Raw genomic sequence first — 10,550 nt, 5'->3', positions numbered from 1 at the left:
AATTAGTAAAATAAAACAATATCAGTGTTAGAGATATTAAGGGCAAGAGTGGTCAATTGTGAAGAGTAATTGAGGGCAATATGGGAAGACCATATTAGGGGTCTTAGGGGTAAAAAGAGAAAAGAGAAAAGAGGGAATCATTCTGCACGATTAAAGTTTTGAGAAGAGGCAGAAGGAGAGAGCTAGGGCACTAAGAACATGGAGGGATACGTATAGAGAACGCGAAGAGAAATAGAATCCAACCGTGAATCGAGGTAAGGGGGGCTCTTCTAGTTAATTTCTATTATGCGATTGTAGGTAATAGAATAGATTGATATGTGATTCGATTCGATTGAGTATATTGGGATTGGGATTGTTGGATTTGGGGAGATTGATGATATTGCATGAAATTATGATTGGAAAATGTGTTTTAATGATGCTTGATGATGTGTGATAATGTCTACTATGTTTTTATACCTTTATATGATGTTGGGAATGCATTTGGGGTGAAAGGAGTGCGAAATCGCAGGTCCGCTGAGCGGAGGGGGTCCGCTGAGCGGAGGTCCCAACATAGTTCGCTTCTGCCTGGTCCCGATGATGCTCCGCTGAGCGGACCCTGCTGGGCAGAAAATTTTTCAAACTTAGAAATTGCGTATCTTTTGATCCGTGTATCATTTCTTGGTGCCGTTTTGGGCGTTGTAAAGCTAATTAAATATCTTATATGAGGAATAGGTGATTGAGCGGTGGCTTGACTTATTTTTAAAATTGATTTAATTGCTTGTAAAATGAAATATTTTGCATATGTGGAATTGTGTGAATATGACCTTATTTCGGGTGATGATGGAAGAATTGTAATTATTATTACTGGGATGATTGTTTTAATAGTTTAATGATTGTGCATGATTTGGTTAATGTAACAATGTGGTGAGGTTGTAATGATATAACGGTGATTTTGACGTTATATGTGGTGTGAATCATATTGATATAATTGTATATGGTGTTGAAACCGAATATATCATTCGGTGTTGTTTTGGTGAGTTATTGGTGATGACGTTGTTCATTTTGATCAGGTGGTGATTGTTTTGATCGTATGATGGTGATTGATTTGTTTTGAATGATGCATGATACATGTACATACTTGTTGGTGATAACTATGTGAGTTATGGTGAGACGATGCGGTGCATCGGATCGGTGATGTTTTAAGTATGTTATATGTGTGCATTCATTCATGTGCATTTGATGATGGAGCCCAGTGATGTTTGGATCGTTGGTGGACATATTTCCCATTGTGTGGAAATTGTGTCGGTGGGCCGTATCTCGATGAGGCGTAGATCGGTTAGGTGGATTGATTCCACAGATTATTGGTACCACATGCATAGTATCAGTCGGTCATATGCATCTTTGTCATAACATGATTAAGTTGATTTTTGTGTTATGTTTGGTGTTGTATTTGTTGTGATAGATGAATGATAATTGAATATCTGAATATATGTCAAATTGGGTGAATGATATATTATGATGTTTTATTGCTTATGATTGCATAACATTGATTAATTGAGAATGAGACTCACCCTTACTTGTTGACATTTTTTAGATTTGAGAAGTAGCGGCATTAGTGCTCGGTGAGGATGACTCGTAGAGTTTATCCGTTTATGTTGGGTCGTGTCGGTCATGCTCTGATCTTGTAACCCTGGGGAACGATAGTTATAGAGTTTTATGAGATTACTCTATTTTATTCGGTGTTGAATTATAATTCTATTGGTTGTATTAACGATGTTCTGTATTCCGCTGTGAAACATGATTATGTTTTTTTTTTGGTAGACCGTTTCCTAATGAAGCATGACTTTGACCTTAGTTGGTTTATCTGTCTTAAATAATTGTGGCACCCTTGTGTATATGTTTTTTTACTCTGATTATTTATTTAATTTTTGCGGGGTTTAGAAGGGTGTTACAGGTTAGAAAAGGAAAGAATGAACACTTTATAAGTGAGAGAACCCACACACCTATCACCTTAAGATTTTGGGTGAATATGTGGTATGTCTCTCACAAAGTGTGTCCCAAATGTAATATGCTCCCTCGTTGACCCTTCCGAATTGCCTCCAACACTTACATCTATTTCTCAAGTAATTTCAATTTGGATTGGGATAATGTATACTAATATTAGCCAAACACTAAAATGTATGCCACTTCAACCATGCAATAAATACCAACCTCTAGTAAAAAAGCATACTTCTAACATAATTCTCTACCAAAATCACAAATTGATTCTACTCTGTATCAAATAATGTCACGAAGTGACTTATTTAATGACCAAAATATGTGACAAACATCCTGGGAAGTTTTCACTACTACAAATAATACATTTCATGACGAAACTTTCACCTCAGCAAAAAAAAAAAGGTATTATGCCTAGGCGAGCCATGTTTATTTTTTTTATAATAATAAAAACAACATATTCTCTCGGTTTTTAAGAAAAACGAGGGAAAAACAAATTAGGACACGCTTCAAATCACATCTTTTGCAGTTTATGTTTTTTTTTTGTAAGTGTAAACCAAATGAACTAACCCTTCAGTTTTTCGATATAATCGAGGGATCAAATAATCATATTTCACTATAAAAACACTCGTCAAATAGATTTTAACCTAATCCTTACTTATATGAAGTCTTCTCAAACTCGCATGCATCATTCTTTGGGATGAATTGCAAGACAAAAAATCTTCAATGTTCTTATATCTAAAATAAAACAATTGTTTGCCCTTGCAATCTATCTCATAATGGTGTTGATGTTGTTGTTGTTGTATTTTTGCTCATTTGATAGATTGCAAGTGCAGAAAACCAATCTTGCTTCAAAGATTCGTTGTACATTTCCAACCAAAGAAAGTATGACATTTCTTGTGTACTCCTCTCTCTTCAAACAAACACACTGCTAAAAATGGTGAATTTGAATGCAAAGTTCTGACATTCAAACATCATTCTTTTAGAAGTTGAAACTTAAACAGAGAAGGGAGCTTTAACTTACACAAAGAAGAGAGCCTAACCTTTGAAAAGATTTGTTGTAAAAAATTTATCTTAATATTATGTGTAAACAATGTAATATTTTAAAAAAAAATTATTCACCTCGGTTTTAATCCAAAACCGAGGTGATAGTTTAAAGGAAATGATCATTTACTTAAGTTTTATAGTTAAACCGAGGGGTATAATAATCATATTTTACTATAAAAACACTCGTTAAATAGATTTTACCTTAATCCTTAATAATATAAAGTCGCCACAAAGAAAAGAAATATTTACCACTGCTACAACATATCTCTGGGATGGATTGCAAGTGCAGAAAATAAAAATTTCCATTGGCCTTGAAAACATATCTCTAGCATCTTGCATGGGAGCTCTATCATCTAAATCTTGATATCATTAAAAATTTGTTGCAAACAATGTATTTTTAAAATTTTGTGAAAAAATGTAATTAAAAAAATTAAAATGCGCATTCACCTCGGTGATTTGTCATGATCGAGGTGATAGTTAAGCGTTTTTTCTATACTATATACACCAACCTTAACAAATCTTTGTCGTCCATTTAATGATTATCAATGCTCAAGACACTGTTGTCATACCCCAATTTTTGACCCTAAGATCATACATCATTTGCATATCAATCATCAATCAAGAAGTTTTCAACTTAGAACTCTACTTGTGATGTTGTGTATAATTCATCTGCAAAGGAATCATCAAGTACCAATGTTTTTCTTGTATATGTTGTTTACTAACCAAAATACCAAAAATATTGCCTTGTGCTTTTGGATGTTTGTGTTTTGTAGGTACCAAGTCAAAGTATCCTTCAAAAAGGGCATTTTTCAACAATTTTATTGTGCAAATCGATTTGCATAAGGTGTAAATCGATTTACATAACTGTTTCTGCACCAGATTTGCTTCTGCCATCAGTGCAAATCGATTTGCATAAGACAACAATCGATTTTCATAACTGTTTTTGCCCCAGATTTTGCCTTTTTCAGCAATGTAAATAGATTTACATAAAGTGTAAATCGATTGCACCAGTGCGAATTTGGAAAAATGAAGGCAAATTTCAGCTTTTGGAAGTGTTGACATCATTTGCAAGCATGAGAAGCATGACTTAGCTCTTGTATTTGATTACCTACATCATTTGATCATAAACCCTCATGAGATTGCATCAAGACCATTGGATCTCTTTTTTGGCTCCAAAACCATTTCCCAAGCCTAATTCTATTTTCCAATCCTAACTCCAAGCCACAAAATTTCCCAAGCCTAAGTGCTATAAATTGAGCCATTCCCCTCTTCATTTTTCAAGCTTTGATAGCCAAGAAAACTCTTGCTCTTTCTCTCCTCATCTCTTCCAAACCCCTCACTCAAAGCTCTCTTCTTCTTCCATAAAAATTAGTGAGTCACATCTTGAACCTCACTAATTTAGAGCTAAACCTCCATCTAAACATCACTTTCTTCATCAATTGTGAGAGATCAATGCTTGTGGTTGTGTGTTCTTGAAGAAGATTCAAAGATTGTGAAAGATTTGGTAAAATTCTATATCCTTTCCATAATCCAAGATGTGATCCATTGTTGTTTATGTTTGATGCACCTTTGGTGCTACATTGCTGAGTTTTGCTTGCTTACTTGATACATTTTCGTGCACAAATTGATCCAAGATCACAAGGTGTTTGGTTTTATGTTTAAATAAGTTTTCTTCCCTTGATTTGCTGTTTTTTTGAAAAATTGTGTTGTGCAAATCGATTTACATAACTAAAAAACTGCGCAGATTTGAAAACAAAGTTATGTAAATCGATTTACACTCTGTGCAAATCGATTTACATCTGAGCAAAATGTGTTTTTTTGCCTCTTTTAACTTGTTTTTGGTTCTAACTCATCTTCTACTCCATTCTTTTGATATTTTCTTTGAATCACAAGTTAAAGGCCTAATTTCTCTCTAATTTCAATGGACTTAGGGCGTCGATAGGATGAGAATCCAAATCCGCAAAACTAAGTGATTGAAATTATGGATGAAAGGAGCTTTTGAATGTGGTTCCATCTTTTACTTCTTTTTATTTTGATCGATGAAAGTCTTAATGCCTTGAGAATTCTTATGGATTCTTGGTAAAGACTAGATCGCTCCTTATTTTTCTTTTCGTGCGGTATTGCTTTCGGAGAGTGATCTACATATCGCTTCTCTCGCATGCATTAGCACATAAAGTTTTGACCGGCCTCGTTGTAGAGTGATTTCTACATAAATCACTTGGCGATCTGCTTAACATAGCGCAATATTTCGTGTCCCGAATAAAAAAGATAAAATATGGAAGAGAATTGTATGCAGTTGATTTAAGACTCATGGAGATTTATCGTGTCGTCGCTATGATTTTATCAAGCTTCTGATAAATGTCCATTGAATTTAAATCCGAGAACATCCTTCACTCACCATCGATCTTCATTGCTAACTTTGATAACATACTTGACAAGTTTCAAGATGGTTATCTTTAACATCTAACAATTGACTTTAATTTCCGCAATTTATTATATTGCTCTTTATATTTTGCTTTATGCTTTATCATTTCATCATATTTACATTCCGCTATTTTCTCTTTGTCCATTTGGACGTATTGTTTATGTTTCCGCTATTTTCTTTTGTCCACTTGGACCATACTTTACTTTTATGCTAAAACATTAATAAATAACACAAAATCTAAAAAACACATAAGGCTCTCTTTCGGACTATTGGTTACTATCCCGAGCATTTTGGAGATTCGGACTTATGGACTTAGTGCCTCTGGACCCTTATTCTGTTATTACTCTGTGGTTGTTCTGTCTGTCTGGCATTGGATTGTTGTCTGTTTGTGTATGCAGGTATTTCCTTGAAAGTCCTTGATGGTTAATTCCAAGGCATTGAGATAAGGATTTTACCCAAAAACAGCCGTTACTCTGCCCGATTTTCGTCAGAATTTTAATGTGCTTAATGCGAGATGGTGCTAAGATAATAAGTTCATCTGGATCCCCAAGTGGTAATGTGTTGGTTTGGTATTGATAAGTCCAAAGGATGGGAAATCTACCTTGACTCATAATGTCAAGTGTTGGCTTCTTATTTCGGTTAGACCATTCTTTTCCCTAGCTTTTATTTTATGCACTAGGTTAGCCTCTTCATCTCCTCCCCTTCTTTAATTTTCAAAATCTTCTCCCTTTTTACAAAACCTTCTTATGTTTGCAACCTTTTCAAAACCTTTTTCTTTTAAAATATCTTTTGCCCTTAGTGGCCTTTTTCTTCAAAAAGTTTAGACACGATTAATTGTTGAAACAAGGGGTTATACCCCACGATTTTGAAATTGATTGATATAATGAGATCTTTTCCGCGTGAGAGAGCTAGTGGCATACTCGTCGATTTTATCCAAGTTGGAGCCCTTCTTTCATTTGCGATGCAAAGAACTCGTTTGTTCTCATGCTCAAGATCAATGGCTGAGTATTTCTCTCCGACGACAATAAAGTGTTTATTCGTTTTAAAAATGTTTTCCCTTTTAAGCGGAACTACATTAGCTCTGACTTCTCCATTGCACCGAGGAGGTACGTAGGCACAAGGCTTAATGTCTTACCGATCTTATTTTTAAAATAAAACAAACTCTTTTTTTAGCACACACGACACAGATTTTCAAAAAGGTTCCTGTGGAATACCACAGTTATGAGGGGTGCTTAAAACCTTCCCCTTGTATAATCAACACCCGAACCTGAGTTCTCTTTTTGTTTTAAAAAACAAAGTTTGGGTTTTACGTTCTTTTCCCTTTACCTTTGGAAACAATAAAGTGCGGTGGCGATTTCAAATGAAATATTGAGTCGAGTCAATTCCATGGCTTTGATCTCAGATTTTCCCCGCTACAACTGTCATTAGTGATCTGCGTGAAACCTAAGGGACTTCATTATAAAAGCATGTTGAATATTGAAGATCTAACCTAAATGGAAACATATGAAGCGCTTGAAACCTAATGACGCTTGGAAAAGTTCTCTATGATGGATTGCAATAGCATAAATTTTTCTGGGTTCAAGGTTTGTTTTCTTAATATTTATTTGAACCGAAAATGATTTGATTTTTGATATTAATTATCTTACCTTTTTTTTTTCATCGAAAACAATTGCATGTAAGATCTTCCCCAAAATTCAATAATACGAAGATCTAAAGTCTAAATTTTGAAGGAATTTGATTTGTTTTATCTAAATCCCTGTAAAATTTAATTTTTATTTCGAACTCTAGAGAATTTGACTTTTATGTTAATTTTAATATTATATATAAACAATATAATATGTTCTCTCATACATGTTGACTTTATTGATATAGTTATTATCATAACATGTTGGACACAAATCCAAAGGTTCTAAAATGAAACAAATATTTTGATATATAAATTAGACCTATCATGTACGAGCTAACATAATTATTTAGCAAATTATAATAATTCTAAAGAGGTTTTAAATTAAACCTCCAAGGTAACCGAAGTGCAAGAGTTGTTTCAATTGTGTCAGTTGACATGCCGACCTCGCAAAAAAAGTGTTGAGATTATATATGAAAGCAAACACATTTGTGGCAAATCAGCCATAATAGCTTTATAAATATGTACCAACTTTCTATCATAAAATCTAATCTTGGACATCCGAGTGATCTATATTTGAAATTGACTATTTGCATTTGAATAATTTATAAATGGAAAAACTAAAAGACATATATGAGTGTCCACCTTGATAAGCATGAAATACTTATAAATGAAACACTCTCTTTTCAACACTCTCTCTAACACTCATTTTTTTATTGGTTGAAACATGTGTGAGTCTCTCACTTTGAAAATGAATTCCACATAAAGTGGTAGGACCCACACATGTTTCAACGAATAAAAAAGTGAGTATTGAAGAGAGTGTTAAAAAGAAAGTGTTGCTAGCATTTCTCTAAGTATCAATAAGAGCTCACATTTAACTTGTTTGTGTCTTTCAAAATCTTCAATGATTTAGTTATTTTATACTCACTCCATTTCTATTTAAAAGCAAATTTTGACTTTTTAGATTCAATAAATGAATATTGTATTTGAATGATATAAAGACTAAATACAATCTTTATTCAAGGAATATAAAAAGTTAAAATTTACTTATAAATAAAAATGAAGGGAGTATTGTTTTGAAAATTCAACCACATTAATTCCACTTACAACTATCCTTGAACATTATAATAACTTAACATCAATGAAAAAAATATGCGACATTATTAAAATATATAATAAGAGCTCACATTTAACTTGTTTAAATGAATATTGTTTTCTTAATATTTATTTGAACCGAAAATGATTTGATTTTTGATATTAATTATCTTACCTTTTTTTTTTCATCGAAAACAATTGCATGTAAGATCTTCCCCAAAATTCAATAATACGAAGATCTAAAGTCTAAATTTTGAAGGAATTTGATTTGTTTTATCTAAATCCCTGTAAAATTTAATTTTTATTTCGAACTCTAGAGAATTTGACTTTTATTTTAATTTTAATATTATATATAAACAATATAATATGTTCTCTCATACATGTTGACTTTATTGATATAGTTATTATCATAACATGTTGGACACAAATCCAAAGGTTCTAAAATGAAACAAATATTTTGATATATAAATTAGACCTAACATGTACGAGCTAACATAATTATTTAGCAAATTATAATAATTCTAAAGAGGTTTTAAATTAAACCTCCAAGGTAACCGAAGTGCAAGAGTTGTTTCAATTTTGTCAGTTGACATGCCGACCTCGCAAAAAAGTGTTGAGATTATATATGAAAGCAAACACATTTGTGGCAAATCAGTCATAATAGCTTTATAAATATGTACCAACTTTCTATCATAAAATCTAATCTTGGGCATCCGAGTGATCTATATTAGAAATTGACTATTTGCATTTGAATAATTTATAAATGGAAAAACTAAAAGACATATATGAGTGTCCACCTTGATAAGCATGAAATACTTATAAATGAAACACTCTATTTTCAACACTCTCTCTAACACTCATTTTTTTATTGGTTGAAACATGTGTGAGTCTCTCACTTTGAAAATGAATTCCACATAAAGTGGTAGGACTCACACATGTTTCAACCAATAAAAAAGTGAGTATTGAAGAGAGTGTTGAAAAGAAAGTGTTGCTAGCATTTCTCTAAGTATCAATAAGAGCTCACATTTAACTTGTTTGTGTCTTTCAAAATCTTCAATGATTTAGTTATGTTATACTCACTCCATTTCTATTTAAAAGCAAATTTTGACTTTTTAGATTCAATAAATGAATATTGTATTTGAATGATATAAAGACTAAATACAATCTTTATTCAATGAATATAAAAAGTTAAAATTTACTTATAAATAAAAATGAAGGTAGTATTGTTTTGAAAATTCAACCTCATTAGTTCCACTTACAATTATCCTTGAACATTATAATAACTTAACATCAATGAAAAAATATGTGACATTATTAAAATATATAATAAGAGCTCACATTTAACTTGTTTAAATGAATATTGTTTTCTTAATATTTATTTGAACCGAAAATGATTTGATTTTTGATATTAATTATCTTACCTTTTTTTTTCATCGAAAACAATTGCATGTAAGATCTTCCCCAAAATTCAATAATACGAAGATCTAAAGTCTAAATTTTGAAGGAATTTGATTTGTTTTATCTAAATCCCTGTAAAATTTAATTTTTATTTCGAACTCTAGAGAATTTGACTTTTATTTTAATTTTAATATTATATATAAACAATATAATATGTTCTCTCATACATGTTGACTTTATTGATATAGTTATTATCATAACATGTTGGACACAAATCCAAAGGTTCTAAAATGAAACAAATATTTTGATATATAAATTAGACCTAACATGTACGAGCTAACATAATTATTTAGCAAATTATAATAATTCTAAAGAGGTTTTAAATTAAACCTCCAAGGTAACCGAAGTGCAAGAGTTGTTTCAATTTTGTCAGTTGACATGCCGACCTCGCAAAAAAGTGTTAAGATTATATATGAAAGCAAACACATTTGTGGCAAATCAGTCATAATAGCTTTATAAATATGTACCAACTTTCTATCATAAAATCTAATCTTGGGCATCCGAGTGATCTATATTAGAAATTGACTATTTGCATTTGAATAATTTATAAATGGAAAAACTAAAAGACATATATGAGTGTCCACCTTGATAAGCATGAAATACTTATAAATGAAACACTCTCTTTTCAACACTCTCTCTAACACTCATTTTTTTATTAGTTGAAACATGTGTGAGTCTCTCACTTTGAAAATGAATTCCACATAAAGTGGTAGGACCCACACATGTTTCAACCAATAAAAAAGTGAGTATTGAAGAAAGTGTTGAAAAGAAAGTGTTGCTAGCATTTCTCTAAGTATCAATAAGAGCTCACATTTAACTTGTTTGTGTCTTTCAAAATCTTCAATGATTTAGTTATTTTATACTCACTCCATTTCTATTTAAAAGCAAATTTTGAGTTTTTAGATTCAATAAATGAATATTGTATTT

This window comes from Vicia villosa, linkage group LG6, assembly GCF_029867415.1.
Source record: "Vicia villosa cultivar HV-30 ecotype Madison, WI linkage group LG6, Vvil1.0, whole genome shotgun sequence".
NCBI classification, from domain to species: Eukaryota; Viridiplantae; Streptophyta; class Magnoliopsida; order Fabales; family Fabaceae; genus Vicia; species Vicia villosa.
This window is presented reverse-complemented; position numbering follows the sequence as displayed.